At 39.9% G+C, this 17,357-nt stretch overlaps 1 long non-coding RNA gene across 2 annotated transcripts; it reads right to left on the bottom strand.

The window, feature by feature from the left end:
* LOC109720985 lies at positions 8,617–11,669 on the bottom strand. Of its 2 annotated transcripts, XR_002219117.1 has the most exons (3): positions 11,124–11,669; positions 9,814–11,047; positions 8,617–8,828 (listed from the first exon to the last, which is right to left on the bottom strand). It is a non-coding gene; the product is annotated as an uncharacterized LOC109720985 (long non-coding RNA). The 2 variants fall into 2 exon arrangements; XR_002219116.1 differs by having other exon boundaries at positions 8,617–11,047.

Genomic DNA, 17,357 nt, shown 5'->3' with positions numbered 1-17,357 from the left:
AATCCTATCTAATAAGTGATAGTACCGGACCCTTATATATATAGTGACATATACTTAATAATACTATAGTTAAATATACTACTAACTACATAAAATATATATATATATACGAACTTCAAACAATTTACATCGTACTTAGGGTTTGTTTGGTTGCAAGCAATTATAATTGTACTGCAATTTATATATAATTACACATAAATTTAAATTCAATATCTGGATTGATATATTTAAATTCACATGTGGCAGTTGGAACTGCATGAAAAGGCCCAACTGCAACAGTTGGGACTGCCCCTAAATTGGAGTCAATTCTAAATGCGCCTAAACTGGCTGCAGCTCTTATTTCAGTAGTTGGGAAGAGTAACTTTAAATAAAAGATAAGCTTACCTCCTTAAGCACCTTTTTAATGTAATATATATGTATATATAGGATGTAATTTTACCACCACTTTATAAGTGAAATATATTACAAATGCACTTTTTAACTATATGCAACAAAACAAATTATTCATTGTTGCAGTAGTTCGTACTGCATCATAGCAAATAAGATATATGTAGTTGTAACTACTACATTTTTAATTACATGCATCATTTCTAATTATATTCAACCAAACAACCTCTTAATTACGCTAATCCTCGATTGGGATGCTCTATTGCAAAAAAGGAAGAAGTAAATAGTTTTGTTTACTTGTACGAGTGTTCTTGCTTTACTCGTATATTTATATATACTAGTGAAGGCCCGCGCTACGCTGCGGGAAATTTATATAAAAATTTAAATTTTAAATTTTAAATTTAATTTTTATTTTTTTTGTACATGATCCGCAATTATACAAATAAAAATAATTTAGAACAGGGGAGGAAAAGGGGGGAAAAAGGGTAAAGAAAAAAATAATATCAAAAAAAAAGAAGAAAAGAGGGGGGAAAAGAAATATTTAAAAAAAATAAATAGTAAATTATATAATAAATTATTATATAATAATATATATATATATAAATAAAAAACTATATATAATAAATAAATATATATTTATAAATAAAATTATATATATATATATAATAATAATATATTATTATATTATATATGTTATAACTAATTAATATATATATATACTAGTAATATTATTATAAATAAATTTATAATATATATATATTACATATTACTTATATAGATATATATTATATATTAATATATATTATCTATTTATATATCTTCCTCTCTTTGCCGGGCTACTCGCTTTCTACGCTCGCTCTCTCGTCTCTCTGTTCCTGTTTCTCTCTTCTTTCTCCGTTCGATGCGAAGCGGCCACGTCGCGGCCCCGCACCGACCCGCGCCTCACTGAGCCGCCGCGCCCGCAAGCCGGCTGCCGCCGGGTCGCGCTTGCGCGGTGACACCGCGCCATGCGCCAGCGCTCGTCTCCCCGTCGCCCGCCGCCCTCGCCTCCGCGTGCTTCCGCCGTCTGGGAGAGGGGAGGAGAGAGGAGCGGGGAGAAGGAAAGAGGGGGAGAGGGGTAGGAGATGGAGAGAGAGTGCTGGGGGGAGGGAGATGTATTAAAGGGGGGGGGAGAAGGTCGCGCGGTTGGCCGGGGGGTGCGGTCCCAGAATCTCCACTGTGGCTCGCGCCCCGCCGCCCACCACTTGGGCGGCGGGTGCGCAAGGCACGTGGGGGAGGAGGAAGGGGAGAGAGAAGGCGGGAGGGGAGGATGGGGGAAGAAAGGGGGAGAGGGAGAGAGAGGGGGTGGGTGTGGAGAGAGGGGAGAGGTGAGAGAGAGAACAGGGGGGCGCGTCGGCGGGACGGGTGGGGCTGCCATGTGCGGCGGCCCGCCCCCTGCGCCGATGAGAGGGAGAGAGAGACACTGTCTGCTCTCTCTCTCTCTCTCTGCTCTCTCTCTCTCTCTCTCTCTCTTCCCCCTCTCTCCCTCTCTCTCTCGCGCGTGCTGCGGGCGCGGGTCGCCTGCACGTAGGCCCTCCCCCCTCTCTCTCTTTCTTTTCCTTTCTCTCTTCCTCTCTTCCTGGCTCTCTCTCTCTCTCTCCCTTCTACTCTGCTCTCTCTCTCTCTCCCTCTGTTCTCTCTCTCTCTCCCCCTCTCTCTGTATGCTCTCTCTCCCTCCTCCCTCTGTTCTCTCTCTCTCCCTCTCTCTCTCTCTCTCGCGAGTCCCCCGCAAAACGCGGGGAGCCCACCGTACATACTCTCGATTCTATATTTATATAGATACTTTAAAAAAAGATTAATTTTAGAATAATAACGCCTAAGAACATAATAAAGAAATAATTAAGGAAAAATAGATTGAGAGTAAATTATAAGTTAGTTTCTCCTAAAAGTTATTCTCCTCCACGGACACGTGTAGCATAAGAAAAATTAAACTAACGTGATAAACGACCAACTAATCTTCGACGTTGCTGTCCCTTACTCTCTCCGCATGACCCAATAGAAAATGGTTGGCCGCCGACTGGCAGATGATCGATCAATAGCGTACGGCTCGAGAATTCTCCCACGGGACTACCGACGGATTGAGATTGGAGAAGACTACATTCTATATATTAAAAAAAATGAAAAAAGTTATATTTTGTTTATTTTCGTATGTAATATTATATTTTGTATATTTGCTTGGATCGAACCGAATTATCAAGCCGTTGACTGAATCAAAAAGTTGACTGAATCGGAGGTATATATCTTGGATCATAAATTCAGCTTCTTGAATAAACCTCGATGACGTGATCAGATGACAGATTGAGAAGGGAACAGTGCAACTGGATTCTTTCTTAATGTATAAAATGAACTAAATTCAGAAAACTTATTAATATATAACAAATTTGGTTAAAATTAGAGCCGAACTAATTATATTTCTTTAATTAAAGAGAGAAAAATTACAAGGATTGTTAGAGCTCTAGAGCTCGAGTTACAGAGAAAGTAGGGATTAAGCTCTAAAAACTACAGACTACTCAGTAGAAAAATAATTTATATTGGGAATAGAAAAAAAAATAAAAACGGTGATCTTTTATGCGAAAAAGACCCTTGTTGTAGGCAACTTTTCGCTATTTCTAAAACTTCTGCGAGTCTTTTGTTAGCTCGCAGTTATTGGACAGTTCATGTTGTGGGGAGTACTCTGGTTACTTTCTTGCTGGTTATGAAGTCATTCCCTACCTTTTCAATCGTTCCCATCAAACACCCATCCGACATTTCTTTCCCAGCTCCTAATGCACCACATGACACTTTTTTTTTTTTTTTTTTTTTTTTTTGTTTACATGAGCCTAACACGTGAGCCGAGCCCTCTAACAACTGGTTCTTTTTATTTTCCCACCAACAATGCCCACCTAGTGGTCTTCTGAATGGACGTTCGGATGACTAGCGGTATTAAATCTACAGCTTTGATCAATCATGTCCATTTACCCTAACTTGTCGTTTTACATTTAATACTGTCGTCATCATCAAAAGGATTTTTTGACGTTAAAACCCTTCGTCTTCTTCAAAACACTTTATCTCCCTCGCCATATTTTAAGCTTCTTCTGAGTTCTCTTCCTTTTTTCCTATCAGACTATTTCAGTCCATTGTTTTCCTTTTTCAATGGCCCCTAATCGGATTCCTTCTTGTTCTCAACCCTCTAAGATTGATTATCACTTTCTTAAATCGTCCGACGAAGATTCTTCTCATTTCATCTTGAGTCCTTCTTTCACAAAAAATCCTGAGAAAGATATCTTTTTCTTTTCGGTTGAAAAGATACCTTTGATGGTGGACACTGTTTATTTTGAGTTCTAGCCTTGTTCTAAATCTCTAGGATGAAGTCTCCACATCTGGCCCCACGACCTCCAATGCCTACATCACCTGGCTTGACCGAGCCCAAGAAGTTTGTGATGTCCTATGGCAAAAGATCAGGATCTTCGAAGTGATCCAACTTTCAAGAGTGCTTTCTCAAGCCAATAATCTCCTTTTCGCTGTTGTCTTGAGTTGTTGGTCTTCGATTTCAATTACTTTCTTCTCTGATTAGGGCTTTTCACTCGATCTTGTTTGATGTGGCCGCCATCATCGGTCTTCGCCCTCACGGTATTGTCATCTCTTCAGCTCTCAATCCCGATGGTGCAGTCCAGTTCGACGCGAGCCTAAATTGAAAAGTAGACCCCACCTACACCAAATTTATGAAAAGATTTGTGGGTCAAGACCGGATGCTGCAAAATCTAGTATGTAAGGAGGAGCACATCGCCTTCCTTTTATATTAGCTCTGCTATAGTATTGTCTGCACTTGATCTCAGAAAATCAACCAAGATTTTGTGCCAATCGCTGTCCCACTTGTCAATGGCAAAAAACTTCTCTTGGTTCTTACTTCCTCGCCTTCCTATACCGAGAGATTTTCGAGTCAATTAAGCTACTGCACAAGAAGGAACGCATCATTATCAATAGTTCGAGCCGCGGGATTTTCTAGTTTCTCCAACTTTCCCCTAGCTATATTTTACTTCTCTTTGCGAGCTCCCTTCAATCTGGGTTCACTTCAACATGGTTCAACACTTATGGACTCGCCCTGGATTGCTAGAACTATTCACCTCGGATCAGCCCTTAAACTTGTCAACTTAGTTTTGAGTTTTTTTATTTCGAGAAGAGCCGGCCCTTCGATTGATGGGCCCTTTTCGGAACATGATCAATTGGTTCTTATTGGTTTAGAGGGCATTTCGAATATATCCATAACCAAATAGACTCACCAGAAGTCTCTGAACATATTAAGGTGTGGCATTCTTTTCTAGCTGCCCGACATCTCTATATCATCCTAAAAAGGTGATCGAAACTTGCGCCAAGTATAGAAATATTTATTGTCGATATTTCATAGCTCAGAAATTCGACTAAATTCAAGCACTACCGGTTTCGCCAAAATTCTTCGCTATTAACACCTATCGGTCTAGCCCAACTACCAAAGGAGTGACTGAAGTTGATAAAATCTTAGGTATGGGAAAATGCTTGAAACGTAATTTCATCCCTGTAGTGTTTCAGCCGACTAAATGGGGATTATCTGATATGTAATATCCTAATAGTCCCACATTGGATATGAATATGCTTCTGATTAGATTATATGAGGTCTCACACACTAGTAATAATAATTGGGCTTAAGCATTTTGAGTCAGTGGTTTGGGCCAAAGCAGTTATTATTGCTAGCGGGTCAACTCGTTATAATTGGTATTAGAGCTGAATACCAGCCAGAAGTATGAGAAATAAATGCTATAATGGGGAAAGTGTTACACCAACGGATTTAATAGGAGCCACCTCTTGAACCCGTAGGAGCCACATCTAGAATCTCACATCATCTGATAATTCTGATATGTATGTCTATGGTTTGGGTTTGGACCCAACGAGGATGTTAGGGTCTAAACATGGGGAGTTTGTAATGCCCCGATAGTCCTACATTGGATGAAAAAATAATTCTGATTCGAATATATGAGGCTCAATGCTAATAATAATGACTGGGCTTAAACATTTTGGGCTGGTGGTTTAGGCTTAGCGAGTTATTATTACTAGCGGGTCAGGTCGTTACATGATAGTTTCTATAAACGGTCGTGGGGGGGACTTTACCATTATTCATTTTGACCCCAAGGAATTGCCTTCATAAATTTGACTTTGACTCAGATCCTACTTTAAAAAAAGCACCTTTTTAAATTTCTTCTCTGTCGTCTTTTCATTCTTTCATATAATTTACTTTCCAATTTATCTCAGCCGGACCGTCAAAGGAAAAAAAAAGCTGCGGTCGATGCACCCAAAAGTGAGGACTCAGGTGATGGTTTAGATGAAGAAATGACTCCTTCGCCTTAACCTTTGCCAGTAAGTTTCTTATATCTTTCCCTTTCTTCTTTTATGCATGTCAGAATTTATATTATTATATTTTATATCAGTCGGTTTGCATCTCCGATCAACTGGTCCAACTCTTTTCACATAAGGCCACAAAACATCTAGCTAAAAAAACTATTCAATCTTTGCTGACCTCCAAAAAAATCAAAAGTTATAACTGTTGATCCTTCTCGGTAGATTAGAAGAAGAAACTCGAGCCTGAGAATGGCAAGAAACTCAAGTCGTCAATTGGCTTCTAACCGTGAGTCGAAATTAATGGGAGGAAGCTTCCTTTCAAGTGTAAACTAAAGAGAGCCTAAGACCAACCTTAAAAAAATTGGTGGCTGAGAAACAAAAATAAGAAGCCAAGTTGTATTTTGTCAAGGAAAAGGTTGAAACCTCAAGAAAAAGCTGAGAAGGAATCACCAAGGCAGAACTTGACATGAAAACTTGGGAGAAGCTCTGAAGAAGAGAAAAACATGCTTAGAAAGAAGCCCGAAATAAGATAAAAAAGAGAAAAATAAAGAAAAGTCAAAGAAAAAGAAGAAGAAAGAACAAGAGAGGAAAAGAATAGAAGAAGAAATGAGAAAGAAAGAAAAAGAAGAAAAAAAGATGAGAGAAGAGGAAGAAAAAAGAAAAAAATGGAAATGAAAAGATATAAAGTAAGAAGAATAAAGAAGGATGAGAGAAGAAGAGGAAAGAAAGAAAAGAAAGAAGAAGGAAGAAGAAAAAAGAGTTTTGGCTTTAGCACCTAGGTAACAGACCAATTGACCGAAACATTAGAGACCTCGTCTGTGGCCAAAGTACCCATAGTTTATTCTTCACACTCTAGTTTGGCCCAAGCGATCATTGGTTCCAATTCATTTTCAGGAATGATTTCTTCATCCTCTGAACTAAAAGAAGGTTTGATATCGGCTCTTCGTGAACTTGTTGCATGAAGCCCTTTCTCTGATGAAGATCGGTCTCCTATCACTGAAGCATCAAACGAGTAAAGGAGAAGTTGGAGGAGTGCATCAAATTGTATGTGAAAGGTCTTTCTATCTTGACCCAAGATCAAGACAAGCTTAAACAGTTGGAAAGTCTTCTCGATGGCCTTGCGGCTTCTTCCGATCAGCATTCTTTCCCTCCTTCAGAGCAACACTACATAGTTGCTCCTTTGATTCGCCTATTTTTGTGTATTTCTCGACAGCAAACTTTTCTGGCCAAAGGTAATAATCTGGACATGCACTTTTTGTTGGTCAGTTCTTACAAAGCGAAGGCCATTAAATTAACAGACCCTTCACCGACTTCTGGAAACAAAGTGATGTCTTGAAGAAATAGGAAACAACTCTTAGGCAGAGAGTTGATGATCTTCAATGAGAACTAGCCATAGTAGGTTAAGCATTGGCAAACCTTTTTGACCAGCTTAAATCCGTTCAAAGTCAATGTAAGGATGCAGCAATCGAAGGAGAGGAAATTTATACTAGGGTTTACAGTTTTTAGAAGGCCCACTCCTCTTTGAAGAGGAAGAAACTATTTGAGAACAAGCTCAAGCTATATTGGAAGCCGAATGGTAATAACTTAAGGAGCTTGTGTCTTAGTCATTCGTCATGTAATTTATTTTCGGCTTTATAATATAACTTTTATGCTAAATTATAGAAAATCCCATGTAAATATCTATTCTTTCACTTTTCCTCGACTTTCAATAACCTATATTTTGCTTTCTTAAAATTTCAGAAATATTTTTAGAGGGGTATAGCGTTAATGGAGAGGGCAAAATAATCAAATTACACTTACTTTTTCTATAAGAAAAAAAATAATTTTTTAATATATGTATTTTTTTATTTTGAAGGGTATTTTCGATAAAAATTATAAGAAATAGACAGAATAGTGATGGAAACCCTGATGGAGTGGGGCTAAATGCAACAACATTAAATGTTGAGAAGGTAAAACGTAGGTTTTTAAAAGTTAGAAAGGTAAAGTAAAAAAAGCAAGTATTTATAATGAGTTTTTGTAAGTTAGCTGAAATTTTATATATATATATATATATATATATATATATATATGTGTGTGTGTGTGTGTGTGTGTGTGTGTGTCCATACAGTAGGATAATACTTTTTTAAATATTTTCAATTGCTCTACTTGTTATTTTTCGATCCTCCTAATGCCTTCAAATAATATTCATTTCCTCTTATAACTCTAGTTATTTGAAATGGTGCTTCCCAATTATGAGGCCACTTCCCCAATAATTAATTTTTCTTGTCGATTGGCAATATTAATTTTAAAACCAAGTCTCCAACACAGAAGGACTTAGATTCCACTCTTTGATTATATGCTCACATAACTCGGTTTTGATAAATACTTAGATGATCAAGTGGTTGTAACCGAGTTTCATTTACTCCATCTAGCCCACCGCACATCAAGAGTTTACATTCCTGTCACGCCCCGGGGTCCCTTTTTGAGTTTTAAATCGATGCGGAAATACCCAATTTTTTTTTTTCAAAAACCTTGACCCTAGAGGATATCAGATCCGCCACAAATACAAGAAATTCACTATTCACACGGACAGAGTCTCCCCTATATTTGCACGGCGTTGCATAAGTACAAGATACAACCACACAGCATGAACATCCACATACCATCACCATTCACATACATTATTCACATCCATCACAGTTTATCATAAATCCACATCTATTAGTTTAAAATATTTTCCACTCGGAAATTCGTTTTGAAATCCTAAGAATCATGAAAACCAGAAAAATTCTTTTTAAAACCGTTTTCCACACTGAAACCTTTTTCTTAAAAAAACACGCTATCACGAGGGGTAGAAAAATATTTTCATCTCATAGGAAAACCATAAGTACTTTATTAATTTCACCAAAACCACATGAATTCAAATAAACTAGAACCAACTGAACCATAATATCTAAGTCATTTAATTTAAGAAATCAAAGTTAGGAGTTAAACCGAATCCACCGGGTCGGAGCACTCTACGACCACTAACCACGTGCCTCATGTACCGTCCTGACTCGGACCCGCAACGTCACCTGAAAGGGGGTGGGGGGTGAGAACATGTACACATGTCTCCCCTACCAGTGGGTACTGCAAGCCGACATATGCGAGAAGTACTCACCAACAGAAAAAGATCATCAAAGTCATAAGTAGATATCACAAATACAATAGCTACAATACCAGAAGGAAAGGAAACAGTAATAGAACATGTAACTACCGCTACTGTAAAGTAGAACATAATGCATACATGGATATCATAACTATAGTAGCAATGATGCAGGGGTAAACAATAGTACAGAGGAATATAACTAGCCGCTGCTGTAATACAGAATAAAGTGCAAGTATGTATCAACTGGACATACGAGAAGTCCAAGATATACCCAATCTCTGTGGCCTGTCATGAATACTTGGCCTAAGCTCGCCCATAGGTCTGAAGGACCGCAAATCAAGTACTACTCCGGAGGGACATATCAACCCGTATCCAAAGTCGCTAACTCTGTCTAAGCGCGGCGTATATCAAGTCTGGGGGTGAGAACTCAGGGTGGCGAACCCTGTCTATGACACCTCACCTCTCACTGGGTTGGCAACTGAAGTACCCGAGTTAGTAATCCTGTCTAAGACTCCTTCAGTGCCGTACAATTTATAGTCAACTAATGCCAAAGCATATTAGGTATGAACACGAATGTCACTGACTATGAAGTTAACTAATGTCAAATCATGTCATGTAGGGATACGAGTATCACCGACTATGAAGTCAACTAATGTCAAATCATGTCCTGTATGAATACAAGTGTCACCAACTATAAAGTCACCAATATCAAGGTTATCTATTAAAACATGTCATGGATGACTCAATCATCAGGAATGTCACTCTACTATTAGATCATGACCATAGAGTGACTAACTACGAAGTCAAGTGATGTAAAAATGCTCAATCAGTATCAAATAACGAAAGAAGATGACAAGGATAGAGATCACCGAGCAGGCACCACTTTACCGACTTCGGATCGAAGTACCGACCTATACCGTACGAAGTACACGGGTTGTCGACTGCTTGCCGCTGCCTTCCGCTATCACCCGAACCTATGCATAGTCGCAATGAAACCGTAATTAGCCTAAACACGTAAACTACTTAACGCCTTAGACTCGACGTGATTCTAACTGTTGGCCAAACGGACTTTCCAAGTTTCCGACCGACCGTCACCGAAGAATCATCCAAATGCCGCGCCGATTCGACGGAATGTCGCACCAACCCACGAGGTGATCCGAAGTATATCCCACAGCTGTCGTACACTCCTCGCTGTCCCAAAGCATCACTTTAATGCCTTGGGACAGCCGCACAATAAGTGTGCTAAAAAGGGGAAAGTCGAGGTTTCGAAAACTAACCGTTTGGCTTCCGAGGTGTCGTATTTGGTCCCGGAACCCTCCATGGCTTTTTTGCTGTAATCCAGGGTGTCTAACCTTCCCCTGGCACTTCGTAAATCAGCCACAATCCTGCTGTGAACAGCAGCAGCAAATACAACGCGAGGTCGCACCAGAAACCGCCCGAAATTCGCGTTATCGAGCTCCGTTGAGCCCCGAAACATGCTGAAACATTCCAGATCTAATCCTAGATTATTTGCTGTCCCGAAACACTCAGCTTTGGGCGTCGAAACAGCAGCACATCATTTCGTGCAAGAGCGATTGATTCTATGCGGCTTATGTCGTGACCGGGGTCCCGATTGTTGCCCTTTTGGCTCCGGAAGCCCCCGAATTGCAAAGCATCGATTCCTGAGCCTTGAGGGCTCGATAACAATAGAAGACGAAGTGTTACGCTCACTGCGACCAGAAGCAACACGAATCCCACACCTGGAGCCAAAAACGAGGCTCCTACGGCACAAACAATGGCGATATAAGCGCCAATTGCCCTGTTAATCGAACCACGAGGTTCATGGGCATCGGACAATGAATGAGGACACAAATATTTCAGTATGTATGCTGCCCATAGCAGCTACGATGCGAAAGCATCGCTGTGACGCAAATCCGAACACAAACACATGACTACGATCTCAAACGTGCGATAGTCTTCGACAACTACTAGTTCAGGGCCTTACCGCTGCTCCAGAGACTTCAGAAACTCAGCGAAGATGAGATCCACACGATTCTAAGGTGCTGGACTCCTCCGACACCAGTCCCGAATGGAAGTCGCGCTCGCTGCACAGCGAATCCGCGAACAATGCCTTGACGCAGCCTGCGTGCGACGAATCGTTGCGATCTGCGAACCAGCCAAGAAATGCAAGGAATCCAGGTAAGCCCCATGATGAGAATGACCAGCGGAGGGTGCTGCTTACCTTAGCCATGCTCCACAAGGTCCAGACTTGCCAGAGAACGCAGATCAGCTCAAGGCGAAGCGTAAAACGGGACTGCTGGGCTGCACTTTGCATCAACGGTTCGCCGGCTGTCCACAAATGTGACGAAAGGTCCAGGGATGTTGCGATAGGTTGGGGAAGTCACACGGGAGGCGTTGATGGTGTCCAAACTCAGTCAAGATCGCGTGAGAAAGGCAGCAGCCCAACTCGGGCAAGATCAGCCCGAGTCCTGCGTACGCAGGCACGAATGGCCGAGGGAGGTTGACAGCTGCGACGGGGTGGAGGCAAGATGGCCGAAGGAAGTCCTCCACGCCTCCAAGCCTTGAACCGACAGAGAGGAGAAGGAAGAGGATGGCTCAGACCAAGGATCGCACGAGAGGGAGGGAGAGTGCGGTCTCTCTCTCTCTAACTGGTGCTCCGGCGTGTGGGGTGGTCGGCTACCAGCCAAGGAGGGCTGCGGCTGCTGTGGGGAGAGGGGTGCGGCAGGGGGAAGGCTAGAGCGGCTAGGGTTAGGGTTCGGATGATCAAAACCCTAGTCTAGCATTGATCATGCATGCAATTTCATGTGAAATTGCGCATAACCCCCCCCCCCCCCTCCGCGATCGTAGGATTTCATAACAAGTCCTCGCATGAGGTGTAACTTGCATAGAAGTCCCTCCACATATCAATCCTATTTAGTTCCATACATAAAATATTAGGTTTTCCTTCCGAAATCCAAGTTGCGCATTGCCAAATTATCAGAATCTGCCAATTTCTCCACAATCGGGTTGCCGAATCCAAAATCCAACTTCACCATGACTCCCAGCACAACCGAACCATCGAAAACGACCTATTGGATCATTCGAAATGGTGCCTAATTCGCCCCCGAAGCCAACAATACGCATACGCCACCAAACGAAACGCCGGTTACTATTCACTTTAAGTGAAAATTAAAGATCATGTAAAATCTCCATTCTAACTCGTTTTTCTCCGAAACTTGATGAGTGCTTTTGTAATTAAAATACACACAAAATATTGTCAACAGAAAGTTTAGCTACATAGTCAAATTCTCAGTCTTCACAATTCCTTAGGTTATAATTTTCTTTGATTTTCAACTCTTAAAGATGGGACTATGATTGCAATTGGTAATACGACTTTATGCCCATAAACCAACCAAATAGGAGTGCTCCCATTGCAGTCTTTATAGATTATACGACATGTCCATAACACTTTCGAGAGCTTGTCATCCCATTTTCTCATATATTTTCTAATGTGCTGCTTCATCATATTATAGCAATTTTGTTCATCACCTTAGCCTATCCATTCGCCTGAGCATAATATAGAGAAGAATTTACTCAAAAAAAAAATCAATAAATCCTTTTTATCTGTCATGATTCGAAAAACCTCAAAAATTGTTCTCCAGTAAATATTGTCCCTAGACCAGTTTTCAGAATTTTGAAGCGATGTATAATGGGATCTCAACAAAGTCAATTTTATCTCTAAATGGCCTCTCTTGTTCGTTTAGTTGCCACCGACTTGATGAAATAATCAGTAACCACTATCAAAAATTAGTGTCCTGCCGATGAATTCGATTGAATCTATCTAATCAAATCCATGGCCTAACCCCTGACACCCCGTTTGGTTCGGGGGTAAGGGGTGGAATAACCCCTTATTCCCCCCTTTATACCCAAACGCTGTTTTTCATACCCCAAAATAGTAGTTCTCTGGTATCTGGAATAAGCTAGTATAACCCGGTATAAATCTGAAATTATTATTCCACCCTTATTCCTGGAACGAGTTGAACTTTATCTCAATTTGATCATATCAAATTAATAATACAACATTTGCACATAAATTCTCTCATAATTTACTAATTATTAGTAAATCCTCTTTTGTAACATTTACACTTTAATACTACTAATTTGTAACAATTACAAATTAGTCCAATTCTCAATATATTGACAATTAGGTTCTCCAACGATTCAAAAATTATGATTTAGCTATTCAATCAATCACAACTTCTTATGTGTGTGATCCCATACGTTCTATTCTATCCGGTAGTGAGATATATTTTGATCACTATCAATAATATCACTGAAACTCCTTTTAATGGATTGAAACAATTCCAACTTGGCCCAATGAGAATTATCGATCATCTAGATAATTCTCATGAGATTCACAATCTACCAGTGACGTCTAGTAGTATAATGTGTCATTCCAGTAGAATAGAATACTGGACCTCTTGGTGCAGTTACCGTGTGATATAGTCCTTCTATCATGAGTTCCGACTAGATGGAGGTCATGGAATAACTCGTCAAACCCCATCGTCTGTCATATGTTAAATTTATTCGACTCAAGTTTCTAATATCGAAAACTCATTTTCGGTATTAACTCTGCCCTGGCCAAGATTTTCTAAATTCGGTCTCATAAATCATATAGGACTAACGCTCTTATCTACCAAGGGTGATAGATTCCATAGAAGTGCACAGCCTATTCCTACAATGAAACCTACTGCAGCTAATATGCACCGCAAGGACTTGAATTGCTAGGGACCAAGTGTATGTACAGTCAAACTATAGTAACCTCATTGTGAATAGTTAAGGCACCGCAGGTCAAAGGACCAGTCACACTACTGCAACATTGAGTAAGTCACTAACGAGTAAGTAGATATGCAAGTGACTTCTCGCGTCAGTCACGCTCGGCACGCTTGTTCTGTAACAACCACCTGTATATTCACTTCAATGTCCCCACAATGTCGACTCGAGGCTCGTCTATCCAAAAAAGGAAGCGACTTATGTACCAATCTTACTGGATCAATCACCGTACCCATGATATTCCATCAATCGTGAGCATTTAGGAATTAACCACCAATGACACGTCTCAAATTCTTAACTCTTGAAAATTATATGTCATCATCTTATTAATTTCTTGGACGATTCATGGACACATAGACCACATGAATGAAAATAAGAACCAAAATTTATTCATAATATTTTAAAGTCAAATACACATTTACATCCTAGAAAGAATTCATGTGTCGGCCTGATTGGCTTCTAGGGCATACATCTAACAGGCCCACCAACAAATCTGCAGTATGCATGTGATGCCCCACACACGTGAAGCGTCTAACTGCAAAATAAAGCAACTACAACTATGAATATCAAAGTGGTAGATAAACTAGTACATAAGTCGAACCATACTGTACATATAACGTCTCCAAAATAGGTACACATCCACCCCTCAGATAACATAAGGTAAATACATCCCAGCTAGAAATGGCAATTTAATATGTACAGTATGTATCCCAAACCTATGTTTGTCGGGTCCATCTCTAGCACAATCTACTAGGTAGAAGATGCTATGTATCACACGATCCCCTTATCTCGATCAGAAGCAACGACAACAGATATAGAGGTATTCTAAAAGAGAAATCATTAACGGGAATGAGAACTACTGTAAAACTAGTCTCTAGTGAGTATTGTTATCGACGGCAATGACCTATCCATTAGGCCTACTTAAGGCATAAATAATATACTACTGAATAAACCAAATAATTAAGTAACTGCAACCACTACTATGTCCCTACACTAACAACTGTAGGGAATAAATGCATCAGGTACAATATACATCAATTAGCTATGATACGGCCAAGATATACCAAATTATACCAACTGTCTCATAAGTTCAGTCAAGCCTGCGCTCCCCTCACGTCTAATCCCTACTAAAAATTAGATGGGTCGCTGATGTGAAAATAATATATAAACTAAATTCAATCACTAGTCTCTAGAGTGGCAGTTGCGGGGAGTAACTCGCTCAAGGATCAAGTAACCAGGTCAAGCATACTGAGCTCCCGGAGGCTACGATCGATGCACGTGATCAAACAGATCATAGCAACAACTAACGAAGTAACCTTGGCACAATTGATGCATAAATCAATGTCCAACTCTGCCGTCCAGACCCATGGCCAACTAAAGTAAATCTAAAGAATCCTGTAATCTGATACCACTCTACACTCAGGCACGAAAACATAATCCACACTACCATTAATTCACCTTGCCAAACCCCAGGCATAAAGTAGTAGTCAATCGAATGCAACAACTCTACTATATTAGATTTAGTTTGCATACTATCAAGTAGTGCATAAGGTGTTTATTTAAGCAAGATGGTCAACTAATTACCTTGTAGGAAATAAAAGCAATGTACATAACTAAGCTTAACTAATAGAGAGTTTATGTCAAGTAGAAATATATAATCATTTACAATCCTGACAATGACACATATGCATGTTGGATCCTACATAGGCATACTAGGTAATTCATTATATTTGGTGAGTTAAAAACCTCAATTCGCAATACAGCATTTGACAAGAAGAAGATTCCTCACAGCTATAGAGTCCAGCAAGAATACTCCATAAAACTCTAAAAACAAGCAAAAATCTGCTATAGCATTCGAAACCCAAAAATTACACAAATAATGCAATTTGGCTAAAAATCCAGATTTGCTTTCCAAAATTAACCCAACGTACCTCTTAAACCTGCAAGATGGAGCGAACCACAAGCTCCTCAAGAATTTCATTGGTACAAAAATTAGAATAAAAATCTAACGAAAACCCGTAACAACTCTAAAATTGCAATTAAACTACAAATTCATCTCAACTAACCAATAATCTAGCTATAAAAGAGAAAATCCCAAGCTCTCCTTATCAGATGATTCACGAAAGAAGTCCAATTCCTCAACTTGAATCCCCAATTTCAGTAGTTCATCGAGCTGTAGCTGTTGTTGCTTCAGCTGCTACTGCTTCCTAGCTACCAGTTGAAGAAAAGATGGAGAAGGAGGAGAATGAAGGTGAATATAGAAGCTCTAAGTGATATGAATGAGGAAAAGCATCAATATATGTGAGAACCACAAGTGCAATTTATAGGTAAAAAGAATGAGTGAAATGAGCTCTCGGGTTAAAAAGAATTAACCTATTCATAGCAGAAAAAATATATTCTGGAGCTCGAAACTTCTTTCTAGCGTTCGAAACGACTCGAAGTCCAGAATGAAGAAAGGGTCTCCCGCATGGAAGGCCCGGTACCGCCACGTACATCCGAATCCAAAAATCCCGCGCGACACATGTTAGTATAGTTCGATACATTATGGTTCACCAACTCACTTTCGGGTTGCTACAGTAACTTTCGAACATTTTTGGAAAGAGGGCCAAAATGACTTCAGGGACTCCCGTAGCTCCACACTACACATCTAGGTGCCCCGTCCATTTTTCAACATCCAAAAATGGCTAGAACTTTAGTTCTAGCTTATTCAGTGCACCTAGTCTGTTTTCGCATCCATTTTGGACTAAAATGACTTTGACTAAATTCAACACTCTATAGATGAGTCGATCAGCTGCTAAGACTGAAGTCGTTCCAGTGGCTAAGCTTTTTGGACACCACATCTTCCCCCTACAGGAAGTTTCATTCTTAAAATTTAAGCTCGTACCTCAATCCTCGAAAAGGTAGAGGTAATACTCCAGCATCACTACCTTCAAGTACTTATTTACATAAAAAGAGTTAAACTTGAGACAATATTAATGGTGGTTGGAGTTTCTAATGGATTATGATGTGACGATTATATGTCACCCTGGCAAGGCCAACAAAGTGGCACATGGGTTGAGCCGCAAATTGATGAGAGTTTAAGTATGATGATTACAATGCATACACCCACTGCTTGAGAAAATGAGGTGATTCAGATTAGAGGTTGTATCCTTATGGTTTCTACAAGACTTATATCCATAGTCTTACAAGTCACTCTACTAGAAAGGATTACAGAAAAATAAGGTATGCTCATATATTTGATAAGGATATGAGTAGATGTAGAGAGTAAGTAGGCAGGGGAGTTTAGCATTGACACCTCCGGAGTACTGCAATTTAAAGATTGGTTATGTGTGCCTATGGATTCAGAGCTCTGTGAGAAGATTTTGACAGAAGCACAAAGTTCTTATACAATTCATCCTGTAGAAACTAAAATATATAAGAACTTAAAGGCGTACTACTAGTGGACTAGGATGAAGAGAAATATTGGGAGTTTTGTTGTTCAGTGTTTGACTTGTTAGCAAAAGAAAGCTAAGTATCGTGTACTGCTAGCAAACTTTAAAATCTTTCTATCCTAGTGTGGAAGTGGGACACGATCACTATGAACTTCGTGACTGGCTTACAGTAGTCGCAGGGCAGACATGATGCAGTGTGATTGATTATAGAT

The sequence above is a fragment of the Ananas comosus genome, linkage group 15 (genome assembly GCF_001540865.1).
Source record: "Ananas comosus cultivar F153 linkage group 15, ASM154086v1, whole genome shotgun sequence".
In the NCBI taxonomy this organism is placed as follows: Eukaryota; Viridiplantae; Streptophyta; class Magnoliopsida; order Poales; family Bromeliaceae; genus Ananas; species Ananas comosus.
This window is presented reverse-complemented; position numbering and strand designations above follow the sequence as displayed.